Here is a 7,306-nt window from a genome sequence, read left to right as displayed (position 1 = left end):
TAATTGAAGTGAAATTATTAAAGTTAATTTGAATATTCACCACCACTACTCCTTCCACTAAGAACATTATTTGATGGAAGTGATCCTGTCTTTTTAAATGCCATGCCAGGGATGTACAAGTTTTGGCAGGACCTACCAAGACAGAAATGCTTCCAGTGTGGCCTGGTGGAAAAGCTCTTTCTGTTGCCCTCAGGCTACACTTATCTCTGTTTGGAGATCTCTATTTTCACTCTGGTGACTGGAGGGTGCTGAATTTTTCTCCTCAGCCACAGTTGAAAGCTGTACCAACAAGTGCTAGGGCACTTGATACCTCTATGAAAAGAGGAACAATCCCTAGGGATGCAACTGTTTTCCTTGAAGTGAAGTCCACCCTTCAAATTCCACTCAAACCCACACTCAAGACAGAATAATTGTCCTAGAGGGAAGCTGATTCCTTATTCACTGCCACTAAGAATCCAATTTTAAGTTCATTCCAATGATTTGTTCTGTTCCCAAATATCTTTACATAAAACAGAAAAGCCTTTTCTTCTATTTCCACCCTACAATCACTGGGGCAAAAAAAATTGCCACTGAAGAAAAGGTATCTCAAATATCTGGAGACTGCAGTGTGCTAACATCTGCTGCCTAGTGTCCTAGTATAACAACAAACTCTATTCAGTTGGCTGGGTTAGAGGCTGGAGAGCAGAAATTTCAACTGTGCCTCTGTGCTGGAGGCTGATGATGGCCCACCCACCCCCTCCCAACTTCCTTTCCTATCCCTCTAACACTTATAATTGCTATAAGCACAAGACTCCCTTACTGTTCATCTCTCAACAGTGAGAGACAGTCTCAAATATCATCACATGGGGGGAAAAAAGAGGGAGGGGGCTCAGTAATGAGGGTGTGGTTGAAAGAGTTTGAGTAACACAGTGAACTTGGCTATTGAGTTTACTGTGCCAAAATGACTTGGAAACCTGTCCTGAGAATGCAGTGTCCAAATGCCCACCCAGCACTGAACATTTTACACAGTCAGGGCCTGAAAGCTGTAAGGACTCTGAAATCCCCTTAGTTTCAGCAATACAGAGTCATTGACCCCAACTTCTGGATTTCCCAATAGCTGCCTGAGCAACTGAGGCAGGCTGCTAGGATTCTACAGCCCCATCTCTGGGAATAGCGACTTAGTTTAGGAGATGGCAGTCTCATGTAGCAATGCATGAGATCTAGAAGGCAGAAAAAGTGGAGAACTTCAGTACCAGGCAAACTTCTCTTTTTTACAGAAATGGGATCCTGGGCACATTGATCAAGAAATCACAACATTTTCTGATGGGAAATTTGCAAATGTTAGATGGGGGGTGGGGTGGGGAATTACCTTCTATAATCTCTTCCTTCTGTTCCTCTGGAAAAGAAAAATAGAAATCAGCAAAGAAAAGAGAGACAACCAGGAACAGAGATTTCTCAGTGCAATATAATGGGAAGAGTGCTAGAATCAGGATACCTGGTTCTAGCCTTGACTAGACATTTTAATTACCTATATGACCTGGAGCAAGTCACTTAACCTCTCCCAGTCTCAGTTCTGTTATTTTTAAAAACCAGGGATGAAGTGGGAACTAGACGATAACAAAGGTCCCTGCACTCCTCCATCCTTCTGTGTCTCTTTGTCCTACACTGGGAGAAAATAACTAGCAGAGAATGGTTTCGATCCATCGACCTCTGGGTTATGGGCCCAGCACGCTTCCGCTGCGCCACTCTGCTTCCTAATAACCACTGTGAACGTCACTTTTCATCACTTTTACTTTCCTTCCAGGTTTTTCTTTATGTGGACTTTCCTTAAGCTTCTCTGCTTTCAGAGTTTTCTAATATACTCGCATTTTTTCCCTAGTAAAATGATTTGGGGTGAGGGAACGCTAAAATGGAGAGTGATGCTCAAATGGAGAAGGGAGAATGGAGAAAGAAGCTCAACACCCAAGAGCGCGAAAGAAAATCTGAAAGCCACGGCATTTCCCTTGGGATTTTTTTTTTTTAAAGAAGCGTCTTTATAAGTAAAGCTTCATCTTTCCATCTTTGAAAGTCCTTCTGTGACAGTCATATACACTGTGAAGATGAAGGGGCTGGGGGGCAGCTGGAGAAGTCATCGAAGACTCAGAAGGATCTTGAACTTTTTCACTCTAATCTGTCCACAGACCCTCTTTTCTCTCCCACGTACTGGGAATGAGGGATGAATACATTCTGAATACTCAAACGGTACTTCTAGAGGGAGCAGAGCCCAGATCCCCCAACCCATGCCCACAACATAAAAACAGAGATTGCCAGCACTCTGTCTTTTAAGGGAAACCAACCCTGTTTTTTTCCCAACAGGAACCTGTAGCAAAAAAAAGGAAGAAGGGATAAGAGAGCCTGAAGGAGGATCTGAGTGAGTGAATATAGAAGCTTCATTCCTTGAGGGGAATATTGAATGGTGGGTTTGGGTGCCGGAAGAGTTTCTTCTCTTATGGAAACAGGATTAGGGAGAGTTATTTATACCAGCTCTTCTTGCCAGCAGAATGTAAATTCCTTGAGAGCAAGGGCTTTTTGCCCTCTTCTTTTTGTATCTCCAATGTCTGAGTCATTAAGAGTTTAGTATACGTTTGCCGAATGAAATTGAATCGGATGCTGCTTTTAATCACCAGGCTTTAGGTTTTTGGTGTAATAGTTAAAACTACAAGCCTCCGGAGCTACAGAAAGGCCCACTTACACCCTCTTCACACCCCCCACACACACCTGTATAAGCATGGAAAAGGGCATTCCCTCCCTTGGCCAAGGAACTTCATCTTGAACCTCCACGCCTCAGGAGAGACTGATAGTGAAAGGACCCTCCAGTGAGGAGAAATAAGTTTCCACAGGCCAGGAGAAGTATCTGACATACTTCGAATCTGGTTATATGTGCAAAGTAGGAGATGCCTAAGGTGCTGCAACTTTTGAAGCATGGCCCGTATCTCCTCAGGATCTTTGTCTCCTCTTCTCTCACTTCTATGCTCCTGCAGAATTCATTCCCAGTAAGTCTCCTTCATCCTGAGTTTCAGAACCACGGTCAGTTCTCAGAGAGAGACTCCGCTGCGCGCATTTCTCACTTCGCTTTTTTTATATTTTTGGATAAGAAAAAAAAATACCAACAGCCATAGAAAGGGGCGATTTGTGCGTGCGTAGACGGTACGTGGGAGAGAGAAGAGGGTCTGTGGACAGATTAAAGCGAAAAAGTTCAAGATCCTTCTGAGTCTTCGATGACTTCTCCAGCTGCCCCCCAGCCCCTTCATCTTCACAGTGTATATGACTGTCACAGAAGGACTTTCAAAGATGGAAAGATGAAGCTTTACTTATAAAGACGCTTCTTTAAAAAAAAAAATCCCAAGGGAAATGCCGTGGCTTTCAGATTTTCTTTCGCGCTCTTGGGTGTTGAGCTTCTTTCTCCATTCTCCATTCTCCCTTCTCCATTTGAGCATCACTCTCCATTTTAGCGTTCCCTCACCCCAAATCATTTTACTAGGAAAAAATGCGAGTATATTAGAAAACTCTGAAAGCAGAGAAGCTTAAGGAAAGTCCACATAAAGAAAAACCTGGAAGGAAAGTAAAAGTGATGAAAAGTGACGTTCACAGTGGTTATTAGGAAGCAGAGTGGCGCAGCGGAAGCGTGCTGGGCCCATAACCCAGAGGTCGATGGATCGAAACCATCCTCTGCTAGTTATTTTCTCCCAGTGTAGAGATGGACATGGAAATAATGATTCTCTATTTAGAAATCTGTGCTACATAGTTCGTTAACTTGAATTTCTGAGCTGCGTAAGGTAAGGATAGCCGAACTGTGGTCGCTCCGAAGTGTAGTGCGACAGTACTCCGAACTGCATTTAAGGAATATGAAGCAAAATAGTGATGAGCAACAGATTGCATAAGTAAGCATGATAAACCATTTGCCTAAGTATTGTTTTATTCTATTTGTATCCCTCGCCAATGTCTGGCACATGGAAAAAACTTACTAATGCTTGTTGGTTGATTGATTGTGTAGGAACATATCCCCTAACAGAGCTCTTTTAGCTCTAAATAATAACTGCTGCCACGGTGAAAGGCCTTAAGATGTGTTCTTTTAACGAAAGGACAATAGAGCCTTTGCCTGAAGGAGCTACAACTTTGGTTAGATGCATTTCCAGCAAGCAATGTCAATACATTCACTAAACTGAAGGCCAGCATATGAATTATGGCAAGACTTAAACTCAAGTCTTCCTGACTGCATGCAATCCAGCCCAGAGGAGGACCAGAGTCCTCCCAGAGGAGGAGGACGAAGTCGAAGGATCACGCTCCAATAGAAGCAACAGAGAAAAAAAAGAGCAGAGCGGTAGGTAAAGCAAGAAAAGTCACTGTTGCTGGAGGAAGGAAGGAAAGGAGAAGAGCTGCTCACCCAGGTTGAGTAGATCCAGTTTGTACGGCGTTCCCAACGCAAAAACAGTGCTGCCGAAACCCGGGATTGAACCGGGACCTTTAGATCTTCAGTCTAACGCTCTCCCAGCTGAGCTATTTCGGCCCTCACGTAAAGCAGTTTTGATTACTATTCTTTTTTAAATTCAGGCGTTTTCCGTTGTTTCAAATCTAAAAGTTTCTAAAGAAGAAATTGTTGACCTGAGTAATTAGTTTCGAGTACGATTCTGGTAGACGGCAGTAAGATTTCAATCTGTTCGTGCTCCAGCGTGGATGGAATAACATTTCAGTGGGGCAGCAAGGTCTTACTTAGCCTTTGCTGTGTGAGAGTGGGACCATGTGATTTCATTGATTGTGTTGAACTAGACTTGCTCCATTGATGGAAAGCATTGGTTGGTTTGGATAGGATTGGATTAAGCTGGATTGAAGGGTGATTTCCTTAAATAGCGCCGGGGCGTAGTCAGACACTCGGAGCAAGGGATGAACTGAGACCAAAATGGGGATGACAATGAGGACCTAGCGGAAAGGAATCTGTAGTTGCTTTCCTAGCCTAAGGGAAATTGTAAAGAAATATCCGGAGGGATCCCAGAAAGCGCTGACATTCTCTCCATACCAACCGCCCCACCCTCGCAAAAAAAAAAATACCCCTCAGCCTACGCATTTCCTTAAGAAAAAAATGTTTTCCCTCCACACAAGGGATCTTACAAGGGGAATGTGGCCTTGTGACTGTTCCCTGGAAAAGAGAATAGTGGGATAGCCTTCTGTGGGAATCCATCTAAAGAAGACCTCTCTCATACAAAAAGTCAGCAACTGGTTTTAAAATACCCTACCTCTGGATACACTTTGCCTGCGATTACACTACAGTACGTCCTAACAGGATTTCAAAATCCCCTATCCAAATACCTACGGAATTTTGAAAAGCTCTCTTCCTGCCGAAACCCGGGATTGAACCAGGGACCGTTAGATCTTCAGTCTAATGCTCTCCCAACTGAGCTATTTCGGCCCACCTGAAGGCTTGTTTCTCTCGTTTTCTTTCCTATGGTTGTCAAAGTTTCACCGTTTCAGGATTCGTGAAGAATTTTGGTGAGGAAAGGATGGGACCTAACGGCCAAATATTCTATTTTGCTCTAATTTTGAAAGAAAGGAGAAACTCTGCGACCTCGTGTCAAGGGAGAACTTAATAATAAGTCTGACTCTGACCAGAAAGAACGAAACATCTGGGATCTTCTGAGACCCTGCTGTCTCTCCACCTCCTTTATACTAGTGAGAGATAAGTTTTCGCTATCTTGGTCACCGGTAGTGGGAACCCTGATGGCTTTGGGAGAGGAACGCAAAAGAAAAGGGGGAGAAGACATCAGAGGGGAACAAAGAGATGGAGGAAAACCTCGGAGGGCTTGACTGAAAAAAAAAAGATATAAACAAGTACACGTTAAGATAACAAGTTAGCCCTATTGCGCAGGCAAAGCTTCATCTATCAATCTTGCCAACCTTGGTGAATTGTGCCAACGTATGGGATTCTCAAAGATTTGAAACCTCACATTTCGTAAAGTTTGTGTTTAAAAACGTCCTGGGTGGGCTCGAACCACCAGCCTTTCGGTTAACAGCCGAACGCGCTAACCGATTGCGCCACAGAGACTTACTCTCTTACCGCTTCCGTTCAGATGTAAAAGAAATCAACTTTGTTCCTGTAAAATTTATTGATTAAGTAAGTTCTATAACCCGGAAGGTGTTTTTGAATTTACCTAAGTTTTGCACAATACCAACCAAAAGTAACAGGAAAAAAATCAGTTAAATCAATGTGCAGGGCAGAAACCAGAGTGGATGCCCGTTGCTCCGTTCTTCTTCAAACCAGATAAAACTTGTTAACATGGGCTCTGTAATGACTGCACTATATGTTAGAACTTCCCTTCTTCACAGGGGAGCCGGACAGTGGAGATACACAACAACCGCCCATTTAGAAAGATTTCTGAAGCCCCAAACTACTTGACATACTAGTGATCCTTTGCGAGTGAACTCTAGCAGAATTTGCAGACGCCTGTAGCTGCCAGAAACCTCAGAACCAGCTTTGATCAGCTCAAGGGCAACCTTGAGCAGAAGCTTTAGACTCAAGACCTTGTTCAGGACTTTCTAAGCATCCTGCCACTTGGCTTATTGTGCCCACAGATGTCCTCTCCCTTAACCCTGGCTCCCCACCAGAAAGCCTTTAGAAACTATTTTGCCTCACCCCTTTTCCACTCCCCTTTGGGCAGCTAAGACCTCTCTTTCCCCGCTCTGCTCTCTCGTAAGATCTTCTCTCCCATACAGGCCTTTTCTCAGACAACAAATGCTTTCGATTGGCATATCGGACTCTGTTTCATGTCAGTTCCCTTTATGGTCCTGGGGATCTTTTGTTAACAAACCCAACACACCTGAAAGTTTTGAAGCTTATCTTAGGACTTGGAAGAATCGGATTTGGAGTCTTCAATATGTGAATTTATTAAAAATTCGTATTCTTTGCAGAAGTGGAGGGCTATGGTTGAGTAACACTGTAATGGCAGACTTTTTCAATGTGTTGTTTACTTTTACTGAACTGCTTCACCTCTCCCTATTAAAATTTTTTTAAAGTAAGAGATGGCTCACTGACAAGGAAAATGAGGAAGGATACATTTGGAAATGCAGTGATATAAAAAGAAAAACCATAAACACTTTGGGTGAGTGTGGCTGTGGATGGGAGGGGGAGCGGCGCATGTGCCTGTCGAAGGAATCTCCTCCCTCATCCCTGAGTAATATCAAGCAACTTTTTTTCTAAACCTTTACAGAGACAGAGAGCTTCCACGTAACAGGGAACTTACGTCATGAGCGACGCTACATAGAATAGGCTGTGGGGTCGTGGCGAGACCCGAACTTC

At 43.6% G+C, this 7,306-nt stretch overlaps 5 non-coding genes across 5 annotated transcripts; 1 reads left to right on the top strand and 4 right to left on the bottom strand.

Moving 5' to 3' along the window:
* Positions 1 to 1,659: 1,659 nt before the first annotated feature.
* Positions 1,660 to 1,731, bottom strand: TRNAM-CAU (transfer RNA methionine (anticodon CAU)). Its single transcript has one exon. It is a non-coding gene; the product is annotated as a tRNA-Met (tRNA).
* Positions 1,732 to 3,621: 1,890 nt separating this feature from the next.
* TRNAM-CAU (transfer RNA methionine (anticodon CAU)) lies at positions 3,622 to 3,693 on the top strand. The gene has a single exon. It is a non-coding gene; the product is annotated as a tRNA-Met (tRNA).
* A 760-nt stretch (positions 3,694 to 4,453) lies between these two features.
* On the bottom strand, positions 4,454 to 4,525 carry TRNAF-GAA (transfer RNA phenylalanine (anticodon GAA)). The gene has a single exon. It is a non-coding gene; the product is annotated as a tRNA-Phe (tRNA).
* An 824-nt stretch (positions 4,526 to 5,349) lies between these two features.
* Positions 5,350 to 5,422, bottom strand: TRNAF-GAA (transfer RNA phenylalanine (anticodon GAA)). Its single transcript has one exon. It is a non-coding gene; the product is annotated as a tRNA-Phe (tRNA).
* A 559-nt stretch (positions 5,423 to 5,981) lies between these two features.
* On the bottom strand, positions 5,982 to 6,056 carry TRNAN-GUU (transfer RNA asparagine (anticodon GUU)). The gene has a single exon. It is a non-coding gene; the product is annotated as a tRNA-Asn (tRNA).
* Positions 6,057 to 7,306: the final 1,250 nt, after the last annotated feature.

This window comes from Phascolarctos cinereus, unplaced genomic scaffold (assembly GCF_003287225.1).
Source record: "Phascolarctos cinereus isolate Bilbo 61053 unplaced genomic scaffold, phaCin_HiC Scaffold_4;HRSCAF=312, whole genome shotgun sequence".
Lineage (NCBI taxonomy): Eukaryota > Metazoa > Chordata > Mammalia > Diprotodontia > Phascolarctidae > Phascolarctos > Phascolarctos cinereus.
The sequence above is the reverse complement of the archived record's forward strand: the minus strand, read 5'-3'. Positions and strand labels throughout refer to the sequence as shown.